Here is a 23,662-nt window from a genome sequence, read left to right as displayed (position 1 = left end):
GTTTTTTTTTTAATGACATTAAAAAAAATGACAGCCAAAGATGATAGGATAAGAGGCTTTTAAGCATGATTTCAACATCTTTAGTCACTCACTTTCATTTTGCAACATGGAATTTCTGTGAAAATAGGAATACACACAACAAAATAGGATCGGCTCCAAGGCTTTAAGATGAGATCAATGCAGGAAATGAAAATGCGATTCTAGCAGGCAGCATTTACATAACACCCTTCTTGAGAGAAATCAATGCTATTCGCCTACTCACCCCACTTAGGTATGAGAGGCTTTAAAAAACAAATAAAAGTCCTTCTGAAAGCAGAATATGTTACATGATTTCACAAACCCATGGCTGCGGAGGAATAAGGTGCATATTCTACAAAGGGCTGGTGTGAAGATTCCCTGATTTCCTGGACAGTCTCCCACACTCACTGAAAGGAGGAGACAAACTCAAACAAACAGAAAGCCTGGGGAGCTCAGTGTCAGAGGGTGTCCGCCAAGAAAGAATTAAAAGCTTTGAAAAGTAAATGTAAATCCAATTTGTGTCTCAAAGATCATGCAATTGGGGAAATTTCACTCCATATCAAAGTGGGAATATTTTACTACGGAGGCTCTAAAATAGCTCAGTATTTTCAACTTTAAAATCCCCATAACTGACACAAAAAGCAAGAAAATAGGACAGGCACACACACAAAAAGCAGTCCTTTTGAAAATTAAGTAATTCTCCGGAAGGCTTAATCTCTTCCTGTAAGACACTTGGTAAATCACAATACCAGACAATACCAGAGAGACTGAAGGGGAGGGGGTAACACCTGGGTCATCCTGGAGATGCTCCTACCTCTGCAGAGGGTCATTCCCAGAGGCACATTTCTGAAAGCTTTGATATTCAATGAAAAATCATCAAGGCAGGCTTTTCTAATGATTCTACAAGGAGTATGGGTTACAGATTCCTCAGGAATGAATCACGCTCTTTGGAAAGCCACAGAGCCAAAGTCCACAAAATGCATTCATAATTCCCATCTACACTAAGGTAAATTGGAAACAAGTCCTACTAGTGGCTGGCCAAATTTTAGACTCACTTCAGAAATAAGTGGCGCAATGCAAGTGTTTTCATTCTTTACATATGAGATCTAACTTTACAGCACAACTATTTAATATGTTTTGTTTTGATACAGTATTTTAACTTTCATATACTGCTTTTCTTCCACTGTTTTTTCCCCTGAGTAGATTTTTAAACTGTGTTTGAAATATTGACTAAGAAATATTTTCTCATTATCAGTGCAGAAGAGAGCCTTTCGTTTCAGTAAAAATGTGTTCACAGTTGAAAAAACTGGAAAAGGATCTCAACATGGCTGGTGTTTCCTGTTTGTGGGCAGAGTTATAAGATACTGTAATACTTTCTGCCTTTAAGATTTTGAATTGTAAGATGAAGAAAGTGGATAGCATTGCCTATAGAGTGGAAGCGATTTATGTCACACCATCTACCACAGCAAGAAACCACTCTGGAACACACGGCTATAATTTGGAATGGCTGCCAGATGATGTCATACTTTTGCTTTGGTAACAAGCCCTCATGGTGAAAGTCTCCTTTTGAAAACAATGGGTTGGTCTCACTTAAAATTACAAATGAACAAATCATAAAATGATCATATATTGTGAGGCACAGGATATGAGGGGAGCAGGTAAAAAAATGAATTCTAAAGTTATTGTGGGAAAAAACTCACAAATATTATCTAAAAGAAGAAAACTGTCAAGGTGGCAATGGGGAGAGCCCTTCCAGGTGTTAAAACATCATAGAAAATACTTATTATTAAAAGTAGATCCATGAAAACAATAGAAATTCCAAGAAAATTTGAGAAATATTCATGGTAACTGACTAGATGAAAAATGTATACAGTATTGTAAAGTAAAATAAAGTAAAAAAAACCGTAGCATTTTGATTTAATGAGAAGGAATATATCATTCAATAAATGGTGTTGGGACAACTATCAGGAAATAAAGAAAAATAAAGCTAGTTTCTCCCTTCTTGTATTTTATGCCAAAAATCTATTTTATTTATTTATTTTTTCAAAAATCTATTTTAGATAATTTTATATTCAGATTTTTAAAAATGAAATGATACTTTTATTTATATGTATACACACATATATATGTATGTATGTATATATAAAATTTTACAAGAATCTGAAATGAAAAAAAAAAACCCACCATTAATGAAGGCAAAAGGTAAGTGACTGACAAACATCTATTTTCTTTCATGCAAACACCAGCTTTCTCTTCTACAAATGAATAAGAATCAGTTGAAAACTGAACAGATAATATGAATAGAGAGCTCAAAAAGAGAAAATGTCAAAGTTCTAAACACGTGAAAAGAGGCCCAAACTTCACTTATATTTCTTTCATTCAGACTACAATATGGTAAATTTTCACCTGTTACATTAGAGAAGAACAAGATTCATAACTGTCATGTTAGCTGAGGTGTCAGGAGAATGAACTTCTTATACTGACTACTGTGAGTCTGACTTAGGATAACCTATAAGAGGAGAATTTGGCAAAATTTATCAAAATCTAGGAAGCAAGAATACTATTTTACCCAGCAAGTCTGCTTCACACATTTTTTCTATAGATTGCACTTATTTTTCCTATAGGTTGCATTTATGTGAAAAGGAACAAATATCAATTTTAATTTTTGTGCTATGTGTAACAGAAAAGGATTTAAAAAACTAGATATTCATCAGTAAGGAACTTAGAAGATTTTTATTAAAAGTATGTGTATCATTAAAATGGGATACAAAGCAATCATCAAAAGTAGTGTAACAGCTTTCCTTGTACTGTGAACAACCTTCAGGCTCATTGTTCAGTGAAAAATATCAAGGATTATAAGAGAGTGTATACTTGCCTCCACTGGAGTGAAAGTCTAAATGTACATTTTCATGCACACCCTCTGGAAACATAAGAAATGCTGACATTAGTTTTTCAAGGGGGGAAACTAAAGAAGAGAAACTATTTTCACTGTGAAGCTTTTTTGAATGTTCCAACTATTTCCATACATTAACAACTCAAAATATAACAAACCAAATGTACGTTAAAAAAGAATCCTTCATAGTCAAGTTTAAAATTTTCCAGGAAAATAAATGGCTTGCTATTTAAAAATTAAGCTTCCTAAGAGACAACAAGCAAATCAAGAATTATATATAGTGATTAACCCAAGTATAACACAAAATTTAGGATCCACTCCCAATTAGTAGTACTAAAATTAGAAAAAAAAATTAAATAAATAAAGGACACTGGTTTGGTATCAAAAATGGGTACTTTGTCATATCTAGTTTTCAAAGACTGATGTGACTTTCAACTGGAGAATAAACAAAATGAGGTACAACAATTCAAAGAAATACCACTCACTCAGCATTAGCAAGAAGTGAACTATGATCACTCAGTAGCATGCATTGACTAAATCCTTAGGCTGAGAAGGAAGGCAGATTCAGAAGACTTCACACTGTATGATATTATTTATATAACAGTCTCCAAAAAGCTAAACTATGAGGATGAAAAACAGAGTCGTGATTTCCAGCGAACAAAGGGGAAAGGGATAGTTTGACCACAAAGGGACAGTGTAGGAGAGTTTTCAGGAATTATTCTGTAACTTGATATAGTTACCCAAATAGTATGTCATTTGGAGATAGTGTGGTAAAAGTGATTTTAAAGTAGGTGTGGAAGCAAGAATACCTAAACATAAAAAATAAAAAGCTGAAGTCAGATATAGAGCAGAAACTAGTCCTGTGAGATACAATACAAGGTCAGATACATATGCTGGTGTGACCTCTGTGTAAAGTAAGCATACGTGTCATAGGTAATTAACCTCATACAGGGAATAGTAACATCTAATAGTGTGAAGGGACGGGTTAATTTCTAAGTACTGCTGGGATACCTTGTTGAAGAATCAGTTTGGTATGTAGTTGATACCAAATATACTACAAGTTAAATGCAGAGAAAAAGTAAAAGATATATAAGTGAATGCTGATGAAATCTCTTAACATCTTAAGGTTTTTTTATTTTATTTTTTTAATAGTATAGTGTATTCAAAATCCAAAATCCAGACTCATACAGAATGAAGTCAGTCAGAAAGAAAAAACAAATATCATATATTCATGCATATATATGGAATCTAGAAAAATGGTACTGACAAGCCTATTTATAGGGCAGGAATAAAGATGCAGACAGTGAGGGAAGAAGAGGGTGAGATGAATTGAGAATAGGATTGATATATACACACTGCCATGTGTAAACAGATAGCTAATGAGAAACTGCTGTATAGCATAGGGAGCTCAGACGGGTGCTCCGTGCTGACCTAGAGGGTGGGATGGGGGATGCGAGACAGGTCCAAGGCGGGGGGGAGATATACATATATATGATTCACTTTGTTTTACAGCGGGAACCTAGCACAACATTATAAAGAAATTATACTCCAATTAAAAAAAATTAATTTTAAAAAGGTATAGTGGAGAAGATTACTTTATTTCACTTAAAAGTTAAATAATTATTATTATTTTTTAATGTAAGTTATACTTAAACAGCAAACTAGGTCAAAACACTTATAAGAAATGTGATAGACAAATACTTAATATTTTTATATAGAAGCAGTTGAAACAATAAAATTGACCAAATTCAGGGTTTTAAAAATCTAACCAGATGGAACATAAGCCAATTACCTAGTTTGAGTCAAAACAGGCCAAACTAGTCCCTCCAGTTCTACTCAGTTCAAAGGATTCCTCAAGCTCTGATCTGGGCATCTCTCCTCCAAGTGGAATGGATCAATTCCTTCTTTTACCCCATCCTCTGGCCCCTTCATTACTCTTCTCCCGCTGTATGTTTATCCCTCACCCCAGAAATATATTCCTGGGTCTACTTTACAGTAAGGAATATTTTCTTAATAAAGAAAAAATATTAAACGTCTACTAGTGTAAAGAACTTGAGGTAACATCAGATAAACCAGGCTTTGGGCTTCCCAGGTGGCTCAGTGTTAAAGAATCTGCCTGCCAAACAGGAGACACGAAGATCATGGCGTCTGGTCCCATCACTTCATGGCAAATAGATGGGGAAACAGTAGAAACAGTGTCAGACTTTATTTTTTTGGGCTCCAAAATCACTGCAGATGGTGACTGCAGCCATGAAATTAAAAGACGCTTACTCCTTGGAAGAAAAGTTATGACCAACCTAGATAGCATATTCAAAAGCAGAGACATTACTTTGCCGACTAAGGTCCATCTAGTCAAGGCTATGGTTTTTCCTGTGGTCATGTATGGATGTGAGAGTTGGACTGTGAAGAAGGCTGAGCGCCGAAGAATCGATGCTTTTGAACTGTGGTGTTGGAGAAGACTCTTGAGAGTCTCTTGGACTGCAAGGAGATCCAACCAGTCCATTCTGAAGGAGATCAGCCCTGGGATTTCTTTGGAAGGAATGATGCTGAAGCTGAAGCTGAAGCTCCAGTACTTTGGCCACCTCATGCGAAGAGTTGACTCATTGGAAAAGACTGTGATGCTGGGAGGGATTGGGGGCAGGAGGAGAAGGGGACGACCGAGGATGAGATGGCTGGATGGCATCACGGACTTGATGGACGTGAGTCTGAGAGAACTCCGGGAGATGGTGATGGACAGGAAGGCCTGGCGTGCTGCGATTCATGGGGTCGCAAAGAGTCGGACATGACTGAGCAACTGAACTGAACTGAACTGACCTGAACTGGACCCCTTTGTAACCACAAAAGGAATTCAAGTCAGTTCTTTGAATTAGGTACCTGTAGCAACTGCTTTTCTAATGGTACTTTTCAGCCTAAAAGAAGTTCTCAGAGCAAGACAACTTCTCCAGTATCTCAGGAATGCAAGGAACAAAAAACATTATCAAATCTCACTAAGTTTCCATGGCTTCTTTAGACCATTCAGTGGGCGGATACCAGATAGAAGGAGAAAAAACCCAAATCTGAAATTCTCTAATTGAGGCTTTTCAGCAAACTGCCTTTTCTTCTGGACCCAGATCTTTATATGCAACTCAAAACAGCAAAAATTAAAAGAAAGTCATTCTACAGGGTAGTGTTTGAAGAAAGATGGTTTTTCTAAAGGAAGCTTCTATAAACATGCTACCTTTCCTTTATAATAAGAGGAGCACTTATCATGTGCTCAGATGTTCAGTCATGTCTGACTCTTTGCGAGCCCATTTTTACTCCAGGGGATCTTCCCAACCCAAGGATTGAACCTGTGTCTCTTATGCCTCCTGCATTGGCACGGGGATTCTTTACCACTTGCACCATCTGGGTAGCCCTGCTGCTTATATATACTAATTGGTCTTCCCCGGTGCCCCTAGTGGTAAAGAACCTGCCTGCGAATGGAGAAGGGCATGGTAACCCACTCCAGTATTCTTGCCTGGAGAATCCCATGGACAGAGGAGCCTGGTGGGCTATAGGCCATAGGGTCACAAAGAGTTGGACAGGACTGAAGGGACTTAGCACGCATGCAAATAAAAAACAAAGTATGCAGTTTACTGAAAGTGGTGGCCAAATATTTCTATTCTTCCAAAAGCTAAATAAGTATTGAAGCGAGCAACTGCATCTCAAACAGAAAGGCTTCAAACGTACTAAAGGTATGACACACTTAAGCCAACAGAGAATACTCATCTTATTTAGCAAATAAAGAAGAATCATGGTCCTCCAAGCTGGGAATGGAGGGAAAGCATATGCAGAGGAAGAGTTATGGGATTTCCTTCTGATTTCCTCTCCTAGAGTGTTTTCCAACAACAAAAAATTATGACTTAGTATAACTACCTACACCTAAAGAGTACTTACATATACCAGGAACATCCCACAGACTCTGCTTAGTGCAACTTATTTAGTCCACAGCCACTTTATAATGACAGTACACAAAGGAACTATGATTATCCCCATTTTGCCTCTGAGAATTGAGTCACAGAGAGGTTAAGTCATTTTCCCAAAATCACATGTCTAGGAAGTGGCAGAACTAAATTCTGCAATCATTCAGCCCACTTCCTACGTGTCTGAGCAATTTCCGTATATTCTGTAACTCTCAGCCTCCTCATCTGCAAAACGGAACAGTGCTTTTCCACTAACGGCACTTTGGGAATAAAAATGAAATAATCCATATTGTACTAAGCACTATGGTCAGCTTACAGTAAGCCCTACTTTATTCTCCCCAGAAAAGAAGTGCTTACTGATAGAATGTGAGGACATAAGAACACAGACATTTCTTGCCTCTAACTCTCTCTCCCAGCTTTACTGAGATTTAATTAACATGTAATGTGTACATTTAGCTTAGGTGTTCAAAGTGTCAGTTTAATACAAGCATACATTGGTCACCTCATCTCCATAGTGTTAGTAATTATCTCCTCTAACTGTATCTTTTAGGAGATACTGGTGTCAAAAAGTGAATCTGAAGTAGTCATATACAAAGAGTAACCAGACATACACTCCACAGGCAGACAAGAAACAGACAGACAAACAGAATCTGGAAATGCTTACATCCTAAAGTTAAAATAGTACCCCCAAAGGTAAAAATTACTTTCACTGCAGAAGCCAAATGAATATAAAATAAATCTACTAAATCCAGAATGAAGGTGTTTCTGTGCCAAACCTAAGGCAGCAAGAGATTAACAATGTAAACAAAACAGCTTGATAAAAATTTTCTGAACAAACAGGTATGAGAAGTCAAAGGGAGAAGCTCTTGGTGCTACTGATAAAGGACTTCACTTGGCCATCAGGGAGAAAAGGCATAAATATTTATTCAAATTGCAGTTCAAATCAATGGAAAGGTTAATGAGTTCATTCTGCTGATGGCACAGGCCCTGCAGTCCCCATGCAAGACAAGGACAGAACCTGCAGAACTTCACAAAGAAAGAAACCTTTGCCAGGGCTCGAGCTGTGTAAGTGAAAGACAACAGGTCTAATTGCTAGTTGTGGGATTAATTAATTGTAACAACCAACAGGATGTGTGGTATTCTAACACATTTTGTATTTTGTATTATTTTTGCTTCTTTTAATTTTCATAACCCATTACTTAAAAAACAATCTGGAGATAGGAGCACTGGAAAGCATGAGGTAGAATCGAGAAATAATACAAAATTTATGAGAAAGAAAATGATACATGCTGTTTTGAACACTGACTTTTATCCAAAGAAAGCTTTTTAAATTTAAACATTTTAAAATTTACAAACAGGAACACAGTATGTAAAATATGTCTGTGTTGAAATCGTAGTTGGTTTCAACTTTCACTTTATAACTATTTACTGATTGAATGTATTAAGGCACAGTGTGGTTGAGAAACCACAGACAGTGGGCTCAATGTTTTAAAATTCAATTCAGTGTATCTATATTAAACATTTCCTATGTTTAAATGCTGGTACTGGAGGAGATATAAGGATTAAAAAAGGCATCATTCTGCCATCCAGTGGGAAAAGGTAAGTCCCAAGGCCTCACATGTCACAAATAGAGACTCAATACAGAATAAAATGATTTGATGAACTGCAGTGAAAGTTAAGAGAAATTGAAGATCAGAAAAATCTGCATGAAAAATGCTACATCTATACTTGAGCAACATTTCTTTGGGAAATGAAGGTAGCAAGGGATCCTAGGATCTGTGAACTGGAGGTGCAAAGATATGTCATGAGATCACCACAAGAAGTTCGAAATCCTTCATGCTTTTATAGTTGTTTTACCTAAAATAATGACTGCCTGCATGAAGATAGCTATCTTGGTCCAATCAGAATTGTGACTAGGATCTATGAATCTGGGAGCCACTACAACACATTTCAGGTAAATATTTATCTGCTGTGCTACTCTTTCTAACCCTGCTAGAAAACTGGTGCGCTCCAGCTGAGATACTTCATTAACTGGAGGCCATTCTAGAATGAGATATGGCAACAATGTGAAAGGCTTGGAAATGGAAGAGTGGTCTTAACCTCACTATAAGGGAGGTATATCTTACAAGTCCGTGTACTAGATAAGTCCATCAATGACGGTACTTTATAGATTTCAAAAGTGAAATTGTATTTCCAGCCTAGAGGCTGGATGTTGATGAAATGATTCTTACGATGCAAACAAATGCTAGTTATAAGAGTATTATCTAATTTTCCTACCAGCACTTTTGTGGAACTGTACAAAATCTGTGCAAAATTTCTGTAAAGAAGGCATTATATACATCTAATGGACTCATTAGGTTCCTTGATGAAGCCCTCAGGTATGACCTATATCATATCCCTTATGATTATACAGTGGAAGTGAGAAACAGATTTAAGGGCCTATATCTGATAGAATGCCTGATGAACTATGGAATGAGGTTTTTGACACTGTACAGGAGACAGGGATCAAGACCATCCCCATGGAAAAGGAATGCAAAAAAGCAAAATGGCTGTCTGGGGAGGCCTTACAAATAGCTGTGAAAAGAAGAGAGGCGAAAAGCAAAGGAGAAAAGGAAAGATATAAGCATCTGAACGCAGAGTTCCAAAGAATAGCAAGAAGAGATAAGAAAGCCTTCTTCAATGATCAATGCAAAGAAATAAAGGAAAACAACAGAATGGGAAAGACTAGAGATCTCTTCAAGAAAATTAGACATGCCAAGGGAACATTTCATGCAAAGATGGGCCCGATAAAGGACAGAAATGGTATGGACCTAACAGAAGCAGAAGATATTAAGAAGAGGTGTTAAGAATACACGGAAGAACTGTACAAAAAAGATCTTCACGACGCAGATAATCATGATGATGTGATCACTAATCTAGAGCCAGACATCTTGAAATGTGAAGTCAAGTGGGCCTTAGAAAGCATCACTATGAACAAAGATAGTGGAGGTGATGGAATTCCAGTTGAGCTCTTTCAAATCCTGAAAGATGATGCTGTGAAAGTGCTGCACTCAATATGCCAGCAAGTTTGGAAAACTCAGCAGTGGCCACAGGACTGGAAAAGGTCACTTTTCATTCCAATTCCAAAGAAAGGCAATGCAAAAGAATGCTCAAACTACCGCACAATTGCAATCATCTCACATGCTAGTAAAGTAATGCTCAAAATTCTCCAAGCCAGGCTTCAGCAATACGTGAACCATGAACTTCCAGATGTTCAAGCTGGTTTTAGAAAAGGCAGAGGAACCAGAGATCAAATTGTCAACATCTGCTGGATTATGGAAAAAGCAAGAGAGTTCCAGAAAAACATCTATTTCTGCTTTATTGACTATGCCAAAGCCTTTGACTGTGTGGATTACAATAAACTGTGGAAAATTCTGAAAGAGACGGGAATACCAGACCACCTAACCTGCCTCTTGAGAAATCGGTATGCAGGTCAGGAAGCAACAGTTAGAACTGGACATGGAACAACAGACTGGTTCCAAATAGGAAAAGGAGTATGTCAAGGCTGTATATTGTCACCCTGCTTATTTAACTTATATGCAGGGTACATCCTGAGAAACGCTGGATTGGAAGAAGCACAAGCTGGAATCAAGATTGCCGGGAGAAATATCAGTAACCTCAGATATGCAGATGACACCACCCTTATGGCAGAAAGTGAAGAGGAGCTAAAAAGCCTCTTGATGAAAGTGAAAGAGGAGAGCGAAAAAGTTGACTTAAAGCTCAACATTTAGAAAATGAAGATCATGGCATCTGGTCCCATCACTTCGTGGCAAATAGATGGGGAAACAGTGGAAACAGTGTCAGACTTTATTTTTGGGGGCTCTGAAATCACTGCAGATGGTGACTGCAGCCATGAAATTAAAAGACGCTTACTCCTTGGAAGAAAAGTTATGACCAACCTAGATAGTATATTGAAAAGCAGAGACATTACTTTGCCAACAAAGGTCCATCTAGTCAAGGCTATGGTTTTTCCTGCGGTCATATATGGATGTGAGAGTTGGACTGTGAAGAAGGCAGAGTGCTGAAGAATTGATGCTTTTGAACTGTGGTTTTGGAGAAGACGCTTGAGAGTCCCTTGGACTGCAAGGAGATCCAACCAGTCCATTCTGAAGGAGACCAGTCCTGGGTGTTCTTTGGAAGGAATGATGCTAAAGCTGACACTCCAGTACTTTGGCCACCTCATGAGAAGAGTTGACTCATTGGAAAAGTTTCTGATGCTGGGAGGGATTGGGGGCAGGAGGAGAAGGGGACGACCGAGGATGAGATGGCTGGATGGCATCACAGACTCGATGGATGTGAGTCTGAGTGAACTCCAGGAGCTGGTGATGGACAGGGAGGCCTGGCATGCTGCGATTCATGGGGTCACAAAGAGTCGGACACGACTGAGCGACTGATCTGAACTGAATGGACTCATTAGGTTCCTTGATGAAACCAGAAAGAGACTAAATAACTTGCCTATGTTCAAAAGTAAAAAGAGACAGAACCAAAACTCAAACCAAGACCAATTAGGGAGAAGATAGTTTTCTCTATAGAATATGTTCTCTAGCCCATTAAGTTCACAGAGGCAAAGAAGCATGCCCTCCAGCGGACTCTCATAGAAAGCACAACATAAAGCAAATGGACATTGTTCTTTTCTTCACCATCTTAAAGTGAAAGTGAAAGTCACTCAGTCATGTCCAACTGTTTGTGACCCCATGGATTATACAGTTCATGGAATTCTCCAGGTGAGAATACTGGCATGGGTAGCCTTTCCCTTTTCCAGGGACTGAACCCAGGTCTCCCACATTGCAGGTGGATTCTTTCAGCAGCTGAGCCACCAGGGAAATGCAAGAATACTGGAGTGGGTAGCCTTTCCCTTCTCCAGGGGATCTTCCCATCCCATGAATCGAATCAGGGTCTCCCGCATTTCAGGCAGATTCTTTACCAACTGAGCTGCCAGGGAAGATTCACCATGCTAAGTGCAACAAAAGGCATAATACTGTCCGTGGGATGAGAAAAGTGCTTGGGCTGTGAAAGGATGTAGAAAATAGTAAGTTGCATCTTTTCAAAATAAATTAAAGGAGACATTACATCTTAAGTTGTTATAACTCTTACATGAATTCATTGGGTTAAAATCATAATCATTTATTAAGGCTAATAGGTAACTATTTCCTTAGAGATTTTTCATATTAGGTTAAGAAGCAATAAGCTTAAAAGAATCATGATTTGGGGATTCCAGAACAGGAAACTTTACCATCTGTGAAAATTAAAAAAAATATGTGAAACTTAATAGTGTGTAGTATTCAATTAGTTATTGATACATGATATTATTTATTATTATTATATTAGTGTGACTATTTACGCCAACTAGCAAACCTGGAAGTCTGTAAGATGCATTCTACAAGGTGAGTAGAACACTGAAGTATAGTACAATTAGGAGAAAAGTACTATGTGGAATCAGCAGAGACCAAAAGAAGGGGACAGGACAGTGCTTATGATGATAAAAGAGCTCCCAAAGGAAGGCAGTGCCGAAGAATGCTCAAGCTACCGCACAATTGCACTTATCTCACATGCCAGCGAAGTAATGCTCAAAACTCTCTAAGCCAGGCTTCAAAAGCACATGAACCATGAACTTCCAGATGTTCAAGCTGGATTTAGAAAAGGCAGAGGAACCAGAGATCAAATTGCCAACATCTGTTGGATTGTAGAAAAAGCAAGAGTGTTCCAGAAAAACATCTACTTTTGCTTTCCTGATTAAACCAAAGCCTTTGACTGTGTGGATCATGAAAAACAGTGGAAAATTCTTCAAGAGATGGGAATAGCAGACCACCTTACCTGCCTCTTGAGAAATCTGTATGCAGGTCAGAAAGCAACAGTTAGAACTGGACATGGAACAACTGACTGATTTCAAATAGGAAAAGAAGTATTTCAAGGCTGTATATTGTCACCCTGCTTATTTAACTTATATGCAGAGTACATCATGAGAAACACTGGGCTCGAGGAAGCACAACCTGGAATCAAGATTGCCGGGAGAAATATCAATAACCTCAGATACACAGATGTCACCACCCTGTGGCAGAAAGAGGAGAAGAACTAAAGAGCTTCTTGATGAAGCTGAAAAAAGAGAGTGAAAAAGTTGGCTTAAAACTAAAGATTCAGAAAGTTAAGATCATGGGATCTGGTCCCATCACTTCATGGCAAATAGATGGGGAAACAATGGGAATAGTGAAAAACTTTATTTTTTTGGCCTCTAAACTCACTGCAGATGATGACTGCAGCCATGAAATCTGCTTGATCTTTGCAAGAAAAGCTATGACCAACCTAGACAGCATATTAAAAAGCAAAGACATTACTTTGCCAACAAAGGTCTACCTAGTCAAAGCTATGGTTTTTCCAGTGGTCATGTATGAATTTGAGGGTTGGACTATAAAGAGACCTGAGCACCAAAGAATTGATGCTTTACAACTGTGGTGTTGGAGAAGACTCTTGATAGTCCCTTGGACTGCAGGGAGATCCAACCAGTCAGTCCTAAAGGAGATCAGTCCTTAATATTCATTGGAAGGACTGATTCTGAAGCTGAAACTCCAATACACTGGGCACTTGATGCAAAGAACTGACTCATTGGAAAAGACCCTGATGCTGGGAAAGATTGAAGGTATGAGGAGAAGGGGACAACAGAGGATGAAATGGTTGGATGGCATCACTGACGCAATGGACGTGAGTTTGAGCAAGCTCTGGGAGTTGGTGACTGACAGGGAGTCCTGACGAGCTGCAGTCCATGGCGCTGCAATGAGTTGGACATGACTGAGCAACTGAAATGAACTGATGACACAGCCATGGTTACCCTCCTGCCTTTTAAGTATTATCTTTAAACTCTCCCCAAGTTCTGACAGACTCACATGCCACTCACAAATCACACAGTTCCATTCCCAGAAACCCTGCACACCACATACACTGTGTATGCACTATGTTTTGACAAAGCATCTATATACTCAAACAATATACTATTTGCTAATAAAAAGATAAAGCATGTGTTTAGAAGCATAACCGTTGCCTCCGCATCTGAGAATGCAAAATACGCACTATACCATAAGGAGTCTACGTGCTTGCTTCCAAAGTATGGTAGTGTAAGTTCTTTAATAGAAATGCATTCCTTAATCATTCCCCTTAAACTAGCTTCTAGAACACATTCAGTTTTTCTACCTAAGATCAGAAAGATGAGAGGACATTTTAAGCTTCATCTTTATCGTGGCTATCTCCTTTAGTTTTTTCTAATTATGAGAAAATGAAAAAATGTGAATTTTGAGTTTTACTCTATATCAGGAACATTGTTTTATTTGTTAACTGTTTCCATATTTGCGTCAGGACCTCTTTATACTCTTAACAAGTATTAAGAATGCAAATAACTGTCGTTTACATAGGTTAAAGCTATTTACCATTTAAAAATCCAAAATTTTAGATGCTTCCTTAATAACTAATTTTAAAATACAGATGTAGAAAAGAAACCCATGGTTTCCAGGAGAAAAGGGAATGAGGAGGGATAAACTGGGTGATTGCGATCAACATATACACACTACAATATATAAAATAGATAACTAATAAGGACCTGCACTATAGCATAGGGAACTCTACTCAATACTCTGTAATGGCCTATGTGGGAAAAGAGGCTAGAAAAAGGGGTAAATGTGTATGTATAACTGATTCACTTTGCTGTATACCTGAAACTAATACAACATTGTAAATCAGTTATACTCCAATAGTATTTTTTTTAAAAAAAAGACTTCACATGATGTCAAAGGTGGTATATTTTTTATAAAAATTTCAAAAACGAAATAAATAAGCACAAGAGTGGCCTTGTTTTATATTTGTGCAAATCTCTGTAATTTGGGGCTTCATAGAAGACAGATTCTTGTATCTGCTTCTGCGTTCAATCTGTTGCCATATCATACATCATGTAGCCTCTGGGAAATTCAATTCTACACTCAGGAGACAATCAGACTGAAAAAGGCAAATAATAAGCCCATATTATGAAAATACATTGACCTCGCAGACCACCAGAAAAGGGAAGAATGTCAGGGACCCCACAGGTCTCTGGACCACCATTTGGTTCAAATACGCTACACTATCTTAAAGTGATTGCTCAGAAAAATAGGTTAGTTTCAATATTTCATTCCTATACTTTTGTGCTTTGTTGAGAATGTTTGAATTATAACCCCATTATCTTAAATATTGGTACAGTTTTGATTCTTTAGGATGTATCTTTATGAAAACAAGTACGATTGGCTGAATCCTGTTAACCAACCAGTGATCTGTTCACAAGTAGGACACAGGATTGTAATTCTATCCACCACTACAAAGGCCTTTCCCATAGTCAAACTGTCTTTGCTTTTTCCAGAGAAACCTGTTGACTATTAACAATTGCTACACTATTTAGGGTGGGTAGCACGTTTGTCTCTAGGGAAGTCAGTGAAACTTTGGAGATAGTATAGGTTACACCAGGTGTTCTCACCAGGAGCAAAAGAACTGGGACGCAGAGAGCCCAACACCTGTCAATCATTGTTTTCCATCTGCCCCCACCGGGGGGATGTGTCTTCCTAGATCCTCTAACTTTGGTTGTGCATCAGGAAACCAGCCCTCCTTCCCCCTGGCCCAGTCTGAGGGCAAGCCATCTAGAAAGAGATGTAGGTGCTGACTGAAGGAAGTCAGGTAAGCACCCAGGGAGGTTAACATCTGCTCTACCACCAAACAGTCAGAAATCAAACTGTTGAGTCTTTTACTTTAGGTATTTCAGTGACTCAACCAGTACAACTGTTTCATCAGTCTCTATTCCAAAATAAGCTGCACTCACAGTTCAAGAGAAAATGGCTCTATTTACAGCCACCTGATCTTGCTACTTGCTACAGTAGTAATACATCTTCAATGGACAGATACATTTTTTAAATGCTTGAAAGTATTTTAATTCCATGAATAATAAGAAACACTCAAATCACTAAGAATTTAATCAATTGAATAATAAAAATATACGGTTGACCCTTAAACAATGCAAGTTTGAACCAGGAAGGTCCACTTATAATCTTTTTATTGTAAATTGAAATGCTGTCCTGCTACACAGAGCTACACAGTGGCTCAGTGGTAAAGAATCTGCCTGCCAAGGCTGAACCACAGGTGACATGGGTTTGATCCCTGCAGTAGAGAGATCCTCTGGAGGAGGAAATGGCAATTCACTCCAGTGTTCTTGCCAGGATAATCCCATGGACAGCAAGCCTGACAGGCTACAGTCCATAGGGTTACAAAGAGTCAGACATGACTGAGCATGCATGCAAAAAGCACCTACTACATGATCTAAGGCTGATTAAATCCATGGATATAGAACTGCAGATAGAAGGAATTAACATACAGAGAGAACAAACAAGTTATACAAGGATTTTCAACTGGGAGAAGGAGCAGTGTCGTAAGCCTCAAAGGACAACTGTCCATTGGGTTAACACTTAATAAATGTCGATAATTATCTCCCTGGACTTTTACTTTGTGTCTCAAGCCTAAGCTTTCTTATGGCACTCAGCTATTCAGAGATTTAGAGCACTCTTTATTTAATCAGAATAGGGCATCCTATATGCTTTAGATTTAATCACCTAAAACTCAGGGGTGATACCAGCTTTATAAACTCTTTGAGCCCTTCTAAACACTAATGAAAGCTCAACATTCAGAAAACGAAGATCAGGCATCTGGGCCCATCACTTAATGGCAAATAGATGGGGAAACAGTGGAAACAGTGTCAGACTTTATTTTTTGGGGCTCCAAAATCACTGCAAATGGTGACTGCAGCCATGAAATTAAAAGACGCTTGCTCCTTGCAAGAAAAGTTATGACCAACCTAGATAGCATATTCAAAAGCAGAGACATTACTTTGCCAACTAAGGTCCATCTAGTCAAGGCTATGGTTTTTCCAGTAGTCATGTATGGATGTGAGAGTTGGACTGTGAAGAAGGCTGAGCACCGAAGAATTGATGCTTTTGAACTGTGGTGTTGGAGAAGGCTCTTGAGAGTCCCTTGGACTGCAAGGGGATCCAACCAGTCCATCCTAAAGGAGATCAGCCCTGGGATTTCTTTGGAAGGAATGATGCTGAAGCTGACACTCCAGTACTTTGGCCACCTCATGCAAACAGTTGACTCATTGGAAAAGACTCTGATGCTGGGAGGGATTGGGGGCAGGAGGAGAAGGGGACGACCGAGGATGAGATGGCTGGATGGCATCACGGACTCAATGGACGTGAGTCTGAGTGAACTCCGGGAGATGGTGATGGACAGGGAGGCCTGGCGTGCTGCGATTCATGGGGTCACAGAGTCAGGCACGACTGAGCGACTGAACTGAACTGAAACACTAGTGATCCCTTTTTTAATAACAGGAATTATTGAAAACAAGTATTAAGGTAAAGAGCTAAGAGATACATATTTGCATGAATTCAGATTTACAGTGTACAATTTTCTGGGCACATTTTATGGAAACAGATGGCTTGAAATAATATTTGATTTCATCAGGTAAAAAATAACATTATCTATATATGTACTCCTATGTTAATAGGAGCACTATTCATAGTAGCCAAGGCATGGAAATAATCTAAACATTCCCTGATGGATGAATGGATAAAGAAGCTGTGGTGTGTGTGTATATCCACACACACACACACACTCACACACACACATACACATAAATGGAACACCATTCAGCCTTTAAAAGGAACAAAATAATGTCATTTGCATCAACACAGATGCAACTAAATGTGATCATACTAGTGAAGTTAGTCAGAAACAGAAAGACAAATGCCATATGGTATCACTCATATGTGGAATCTAAAATATGACACAACTGAATGTGCCTTCCGAACAGAAGCAGACTCAAAAACAGAGAACAAACCTGTGCTTGCCAAAGGGAGGGGAGAGAAAGAGGGATACGCTGGGAGCATGGGGTTGGTAGACGTAAAGTATTACATTTAGGATGGATAAATAACATGATCCTACGGTATAGCACAGGGAACTATGCCCCATCTTTTGGGATAAACCATAATGGAAAAGAATATAAAAATAATGTATATATGTGTAGAACTCCATTTCCTCTCCAGCAAAAACTAGAGTGCTCACTTCAACAGCATATATACTAAAACTGAAATGATGCAGAGAAGATTAGCATGGCCCTGTGCAAGGATGACAAATATGGAACATTTCATATGTGTTCACAGCAAGATCCTCTATGATCCGTCTCCTAGAGTAATGGAAATAAAAATAAATAAACAATAAGTGGGACCTAATTAAACATAAAAGCTTTTGCATAGCAAAGGAAACTATCAACAAGGTGAAAAGACAACCCTAGGAATGGGAGAAAATAATGGTAAATGAAACAACTGAAAAGGATTAATTTCCAAACTATACAAGCAGCTCATACACCTCAACATCAGAAAAACAAGCAATTCAATCAAAATGTGGCCAAAAGACCTAAACAGACATTTCTCCAAAGACAAACAGATGGCTAATAAACACATGGAAAGATGCTCAACATCACTTATCATTAGAGAAATGCAAATCAAAACTACAAGGAGATATCACAACACACTTGTCAGAATGGCCATCATCAAAAAAATCTGCAAACTAAATGCTGGAGAGGGTGTGGAGGAAAGGGAACCCTCTCGCACTGTTGGTGAGAAAATAAATTGATACAGCCACTATGGAAGACAGTATGGAGATTCCTTAAGAATTTAGGAGTAAATTTACTACCCATACTACCCAGCAATACCACTTCTAGACATACACCCTAAGGAAACAAATATTGAAAGATACACATGTAACCACATGTTCATTCCAGCACTATTTACAATAGCTAGGACATGGAAGCAGCCTAAACGTCCATCAACAGATGACTGGATAAAGAAACTGTGGTATATATATATATTCAATCGAATATCACTCAGACATGAAAAGACGGTATCTGAGTCAGTGCTAATGAGATAGATGAACCTAGAGCCTATTATACAGAGTGAAGTAAATCAGAAAAACAAATATCATATATTAATGCATATATATGGAATTTAGAAAGAGGGTACTAATCAAACTCCTTGTGGGGTAGCAATGGAGATGCAGACATAGTCAATTATACTTCAATAACAAACAAAATACTCTTTGATATATCAGCACTCCAAAGACTCTCTTTTTGGATATTTAATAGTCTTCAACTCTAATATATCCTTGTGAGCAGGTGTAAAGAAACTATTAAGTCAAAATGATTAACAACATAGCTTTTACTTTTTAACAAGCCACTCAAATGATACAAAGACCTTTAAAAATAGGAGAAACAAAGACAATCTTCCAGAAGCTATTTAGAATGTAATTTAGAAATAGTTTGAATGCTGTTTAGTTGAAATGATTTCTATAAAGTCTACTAGTTTCCTGTAGCTGTAGTAATAAGTTAACAAAAACAAGGGGGGTATAAAATGATACAACTGCACTATCTTATACTTCTATGGTTAAAAGGTTGACACAGATTCCACTGGGATAAAATCATGGTGTCAACAGTGCTGAGTTCCTTCCTTGTCCCCTCAAACTTTAGGGGAGAATCCAATTTCTTGCTTTTTTCAGTTCCCAGAGGCTGGCTGCCCACATTGCTTCATCTTCAAGGCTAGTGGTGGTGAGTCAAATCTTTCTTGATCTCCTGTTCTGCCCACCACCTCCACTTTTAAGAACCCCTGTGATTATACTGGGTCCACTCAAAGAACCCAGAATAATTTCTCTACTTTAAGATTAATGTATTTGCAACCTTAACCCTATTTGCAACCTTATTTTTTTTTTTTTTTGCCATATTTATTTGCCAGGAATGGGGATTAGGACTTAGAGATCTTTGGGGGATGAGGAGATGATTCTGTCTACCACAAGTTGGTATTGATTCATTTAATAATTATCAATACGCTCATGTGACAGGAATCAGTTTAGATGCTTAAAACATAAACAGCAAGGCGCAATCTTTACAGTCAAAGACTTTATGTATTAATTGTTTGAAGGCACAGGGAAAGATAAACATTGAAATTCTTTTGTAGAAAAATGTATAATCTAATGGGACAGATGTCTTTGAAATATATGAATTCTAAAGAAAGACCATAAACTTGCCAATTTCCTTTGAAAGATTTCTTCTTCTGAAATGAAAAATGACTAAAATAATAGTAAGCTAATTGATTCATCATTCATAGGCTTGAAGAGGTAAGAAATCAGAGGAAACAGCTATCAGACAAATAGTACCTGGTTCAGAGCTTGCTTAGTGAGTGTTTTCACTTATATTTCTCTTAAAATATGTTCTTAAATTTTGCAGACTTCTCATTCTAAAGAATTAGATCATAAAAAATGATGTGTGCATGACAAGCTTTCTTGATGGTTTCTGGCAAGGAGTGGCAAGAATCTAATTCACACTGCTATCCATGTATCCAAAAATTGGTTAGGATATATTTTTAAATCAATCCTATTAAATGAATTTTTAGATTTGGAAGTGCACTAAGCACTTAATTATTCAGAGCCTGGTTTCTATGGCTTGTCTAATTGGTCTTAAGCTACTCAACTCTCTGCTTGCAAATAACACTCTCAGACACTGATGGTTTAACTACTCATTAGTGAGGATGACAGAAGGCAAAGTCCAATATCAACTTAGGAATAAAATTAAGGCTTTGTAATTTATTTTGTGGTCTTTTTTTTTTTTGGCTGCACCACAGGGCATGTGGGATGTTAGTTCCACGACCAGGGAATGAATTCATGTCTTCTGCTATGGAATCATCAAGTCCTAACCACTGGACCACTAGGGTAGTCCCTTCTAAGCCTTTACCGTGAAAACATCAAGGCATAAAAATGTGAAGACGTGAATGGAGTTATCATTTTGGATAAAAATAGATGAAGATGGTCTGTGATTTTGGAGATGTATAGAAAACCTGTTCATCCTTCTTCTCAGTTCCCTGATATTACGATTACTTCAATCAGATTCTGGAGCCAGAATTTGTTCTGTAGACTCTGAATGAATTATGCCACTACTCACTGGTACTTGCACAGAATTATAGAGAACGTACAGTCAGCAAGACATACATTACAGACTGTATTACAGCACTCTGTTACAGTAGGACTGATAAACCCTGCCACACTTCCCCTAGAGAGAGAAGCAACATCATGCCAAAAGAGATGGAAGTGCAGACCAATAAACCCCTTTCTGTTTGTTCTCACGATATTCACCTTTTTATGTGCAGACAATAAAAGCAGGAGAGCAAAGGACAGCAGAGTAATAGCGCCTATCGAGATCCAGTGGCAAGAAGTTAAGATCGAGACACTATTAAGGTAAATTAGGCAAGAACATTACCCATATCAAAAAGCAGAATTCATCAATGGCCCATCCAAGAATAAGCTCTTTCATGTCAATGTATGGCAAAACCAATACAGTATTGTAAAGTAAAATAAAGTAAAAATAATAAAAAAAATTAATAACAATCTGACTGTCAGCAAAACATACTGAAAAGCAGTTTTGGAAAAATGAGACTTTCCAAGAAGTAACTAGAATCTTATTGTTTTGTTTCCTTTTGAATATTTAGCACTTGTTCTGTGTGTGTGTGTGTGTGTGTGTGTGTGTGTGTACACACATATGGGCTTCCTTGGCTCAGATGGTAAAGAATCTGCCTGCAATACAGGAAACCCATGTTCTATTCCTAAGTTGGGAAGATCCTCAGGGGAAGGGAATGGTTACTAACTCCAGTATCCTTGCCTGAGGAATCTCATGGACACAGGAGCTTGGCAGGCTACTGTCCATGGGGTTATAATGAGATAAACACAACTGAGTGACTAACACGTATATGTGCATGCGTACTAAGTTGCTTCAGTTGTGTCCAACTCTGAGACTCCATGGGCTGCAGCCTGCTAAGTCTTCCTGGTTCATTGGATTCTCTGAGCAAGAATACTGGAGTGGATTGCCATGCCCTCCTCCAGGGGACCTTCCTGATCCAGAGACTGAACCCACACCTCTTACATATGTGAGAATTTTTGTCAAAAATCAAAAAAAGATTTAAATGTTTCTCTCAATGTTTTCCTCCAAATTTGTTGATGACAGAGAAAGCAGGTGTCCCCCCAAACCCCTCAGGAATTTCGTTAACAACAAATATAAGTTTCAAATATCAGTTTCAAATAACGTTTATTGAAATTCTCCAGGCGAGAACACTGGAGTGGGTAGCCTTTCCCTTCTCCAGGAGATCTTGCCAACCCAGGGATCGAACCTGCACTGCAGGTGGATGTTTTACCAGCTGAGCCACCAGGGAAGCCTGTTGAGAACTGACACTGAGCTAAATAGTAACACCTAAAGAAACAACTACATTAAAAACAAACAAAATTCTAAACAAAATCCTGATTTTAAATACGCAGAATCAAATGCATAAATAAAAAAATCACTCTAGTACACTTCACCTTCCCTAACCTTCTCCTGTGAAGACTGGAAATTTAGGGACGATGAAGGGAAGACTGAGGGCTAGTAAGGGAGTCCACAACATTGATGAAAACCTTCCAAAGTACTAATTGGAAGCCGCCCCTTGTTCAGCTGAAGATCATCTCCATTTCACTTTTGTCAACTCTAGATATCCCCACAGTGGACCCATTAATAATGCCCACCACACTGCCTTTACCTAGGGCCAAATCTTCACAGGTTCTTTTCTCTGTGGCATGATTTCCCGTGCCCATCCCTCACCTTCACTCTGCTTGCATCATGACAACTTCCTGGCCCTTCTTTCTCCCCTCTTTTTGTCAACAGCCAACCTCTTCACATCATCAGTTGTTCTAGGATCAACCATGTCATGGTGGCACTTCATCATTACTGTGTTGCAGATTTCTCTTCTTAAATTTAAACTCTGACTACCATCTGTCTAGGATCACTAATATTCATTTTTATCATCCCTAATACATGGTTCACAAATATGGCTATAAATGTTTAAGAGTAAGGAAAACAATGTGTTTGGTCCAAGAAATTCACTGTACTACTTTAGCTATATCTACTTTCTTCCTCTGGGCTTCCCTGTGGCCAGAAGTTTTAAATCAAAACATAATTTTCCAGACTTCTCTGGTGGTCCAGCAGTTAAGACTGCATGTTCCCAGTGTGGGGGGTACTTGGTTTGATCCCTGGTTGGGGAACTAATATCCTGCATGCTTTACAGAGTGGCAAAAAAAAAAAAAAAAGTAATAAAAAAGAATTAAATAAAATTAAAAACAAACAATTTCACAATTACTGGATCACCATCCTTAATTTGAATTCCCCCAAATCAGAGCCTGCAACAAGATGATTAATTGAGAGCTGATGCCAGGAAGTAGGAACATAATAGAAAAGGAAGAGAAAGTCAGTGAAGAAAAAAAAAAAACAATAAAAGTTGCATCACTGAGATTGTCATCCCCATAAGAAACCCCTAGAATCTGCTGATTCTCACATTCTTTTGATGGACAGATGTCTAAGGGAGTGATAACTACCCAAGGACTGCAAAATACCTATATCAGGCTGAGTAAGATTTTATAGATTTTGCCCTGATTTACAGAAGTAGAGATTTGGTGGATCCTTGCCATGGGATGCTTTCTGGAGGCACCCCTCTTTCACAGCTATGATCACAGAGGAGGAGAGTTGCAGTTTGGTGCACAGAACCCATTCCAACCACTCTTAATCTCCTGAAGATGTTCCCCTGTATTTCTCTATCTGGTCTCTCATTATCCAGATTTCAAAATGTAATCATCTCTGTCTCCTTTCTTCTCT

At 38.3% G+C, this 23,662-nt stretch overlaps 1 protein-coding gene and 1 pseudogene across 5 annotated transcripts in view; one reads left to right on the top strand and one right to left on the bottom strand.

Moving 5' to 3' along the window:
- The window catches only part of RBMS3 (RNA binding motif single stranded interacting protein 3), a 785,524-nt gene that overhangs the window by 220,751 nt on the left and 541,111 nt on the right, over positions 1-23,662 (bottom strand). The gene's annotated exons all lie outside the window — the stretch shown is intronic.
- Positions 18,002-18,101, top strand: LOC138088063 (U6 spliceosomal RNA; annotated as a pseudogene).

The sequence above is a fragment of the Capricornis sumatraensis genome, chromosome 10 (genome assembly GCF_032405125.1).
Source record: "Capricornis sumatraensis isolate serow.1 chromosome 10, serow.2, whole genome shotgun sequence".
NCBI lineage: Eukaryota > Metazoa > Chordata > Mammalia > Artiodactyla > Bovidae > Capricornis > Capricornis sumatraensis.
This window is presented reverse-complemented; position numbering and strand designations above follow the sequence as displayed.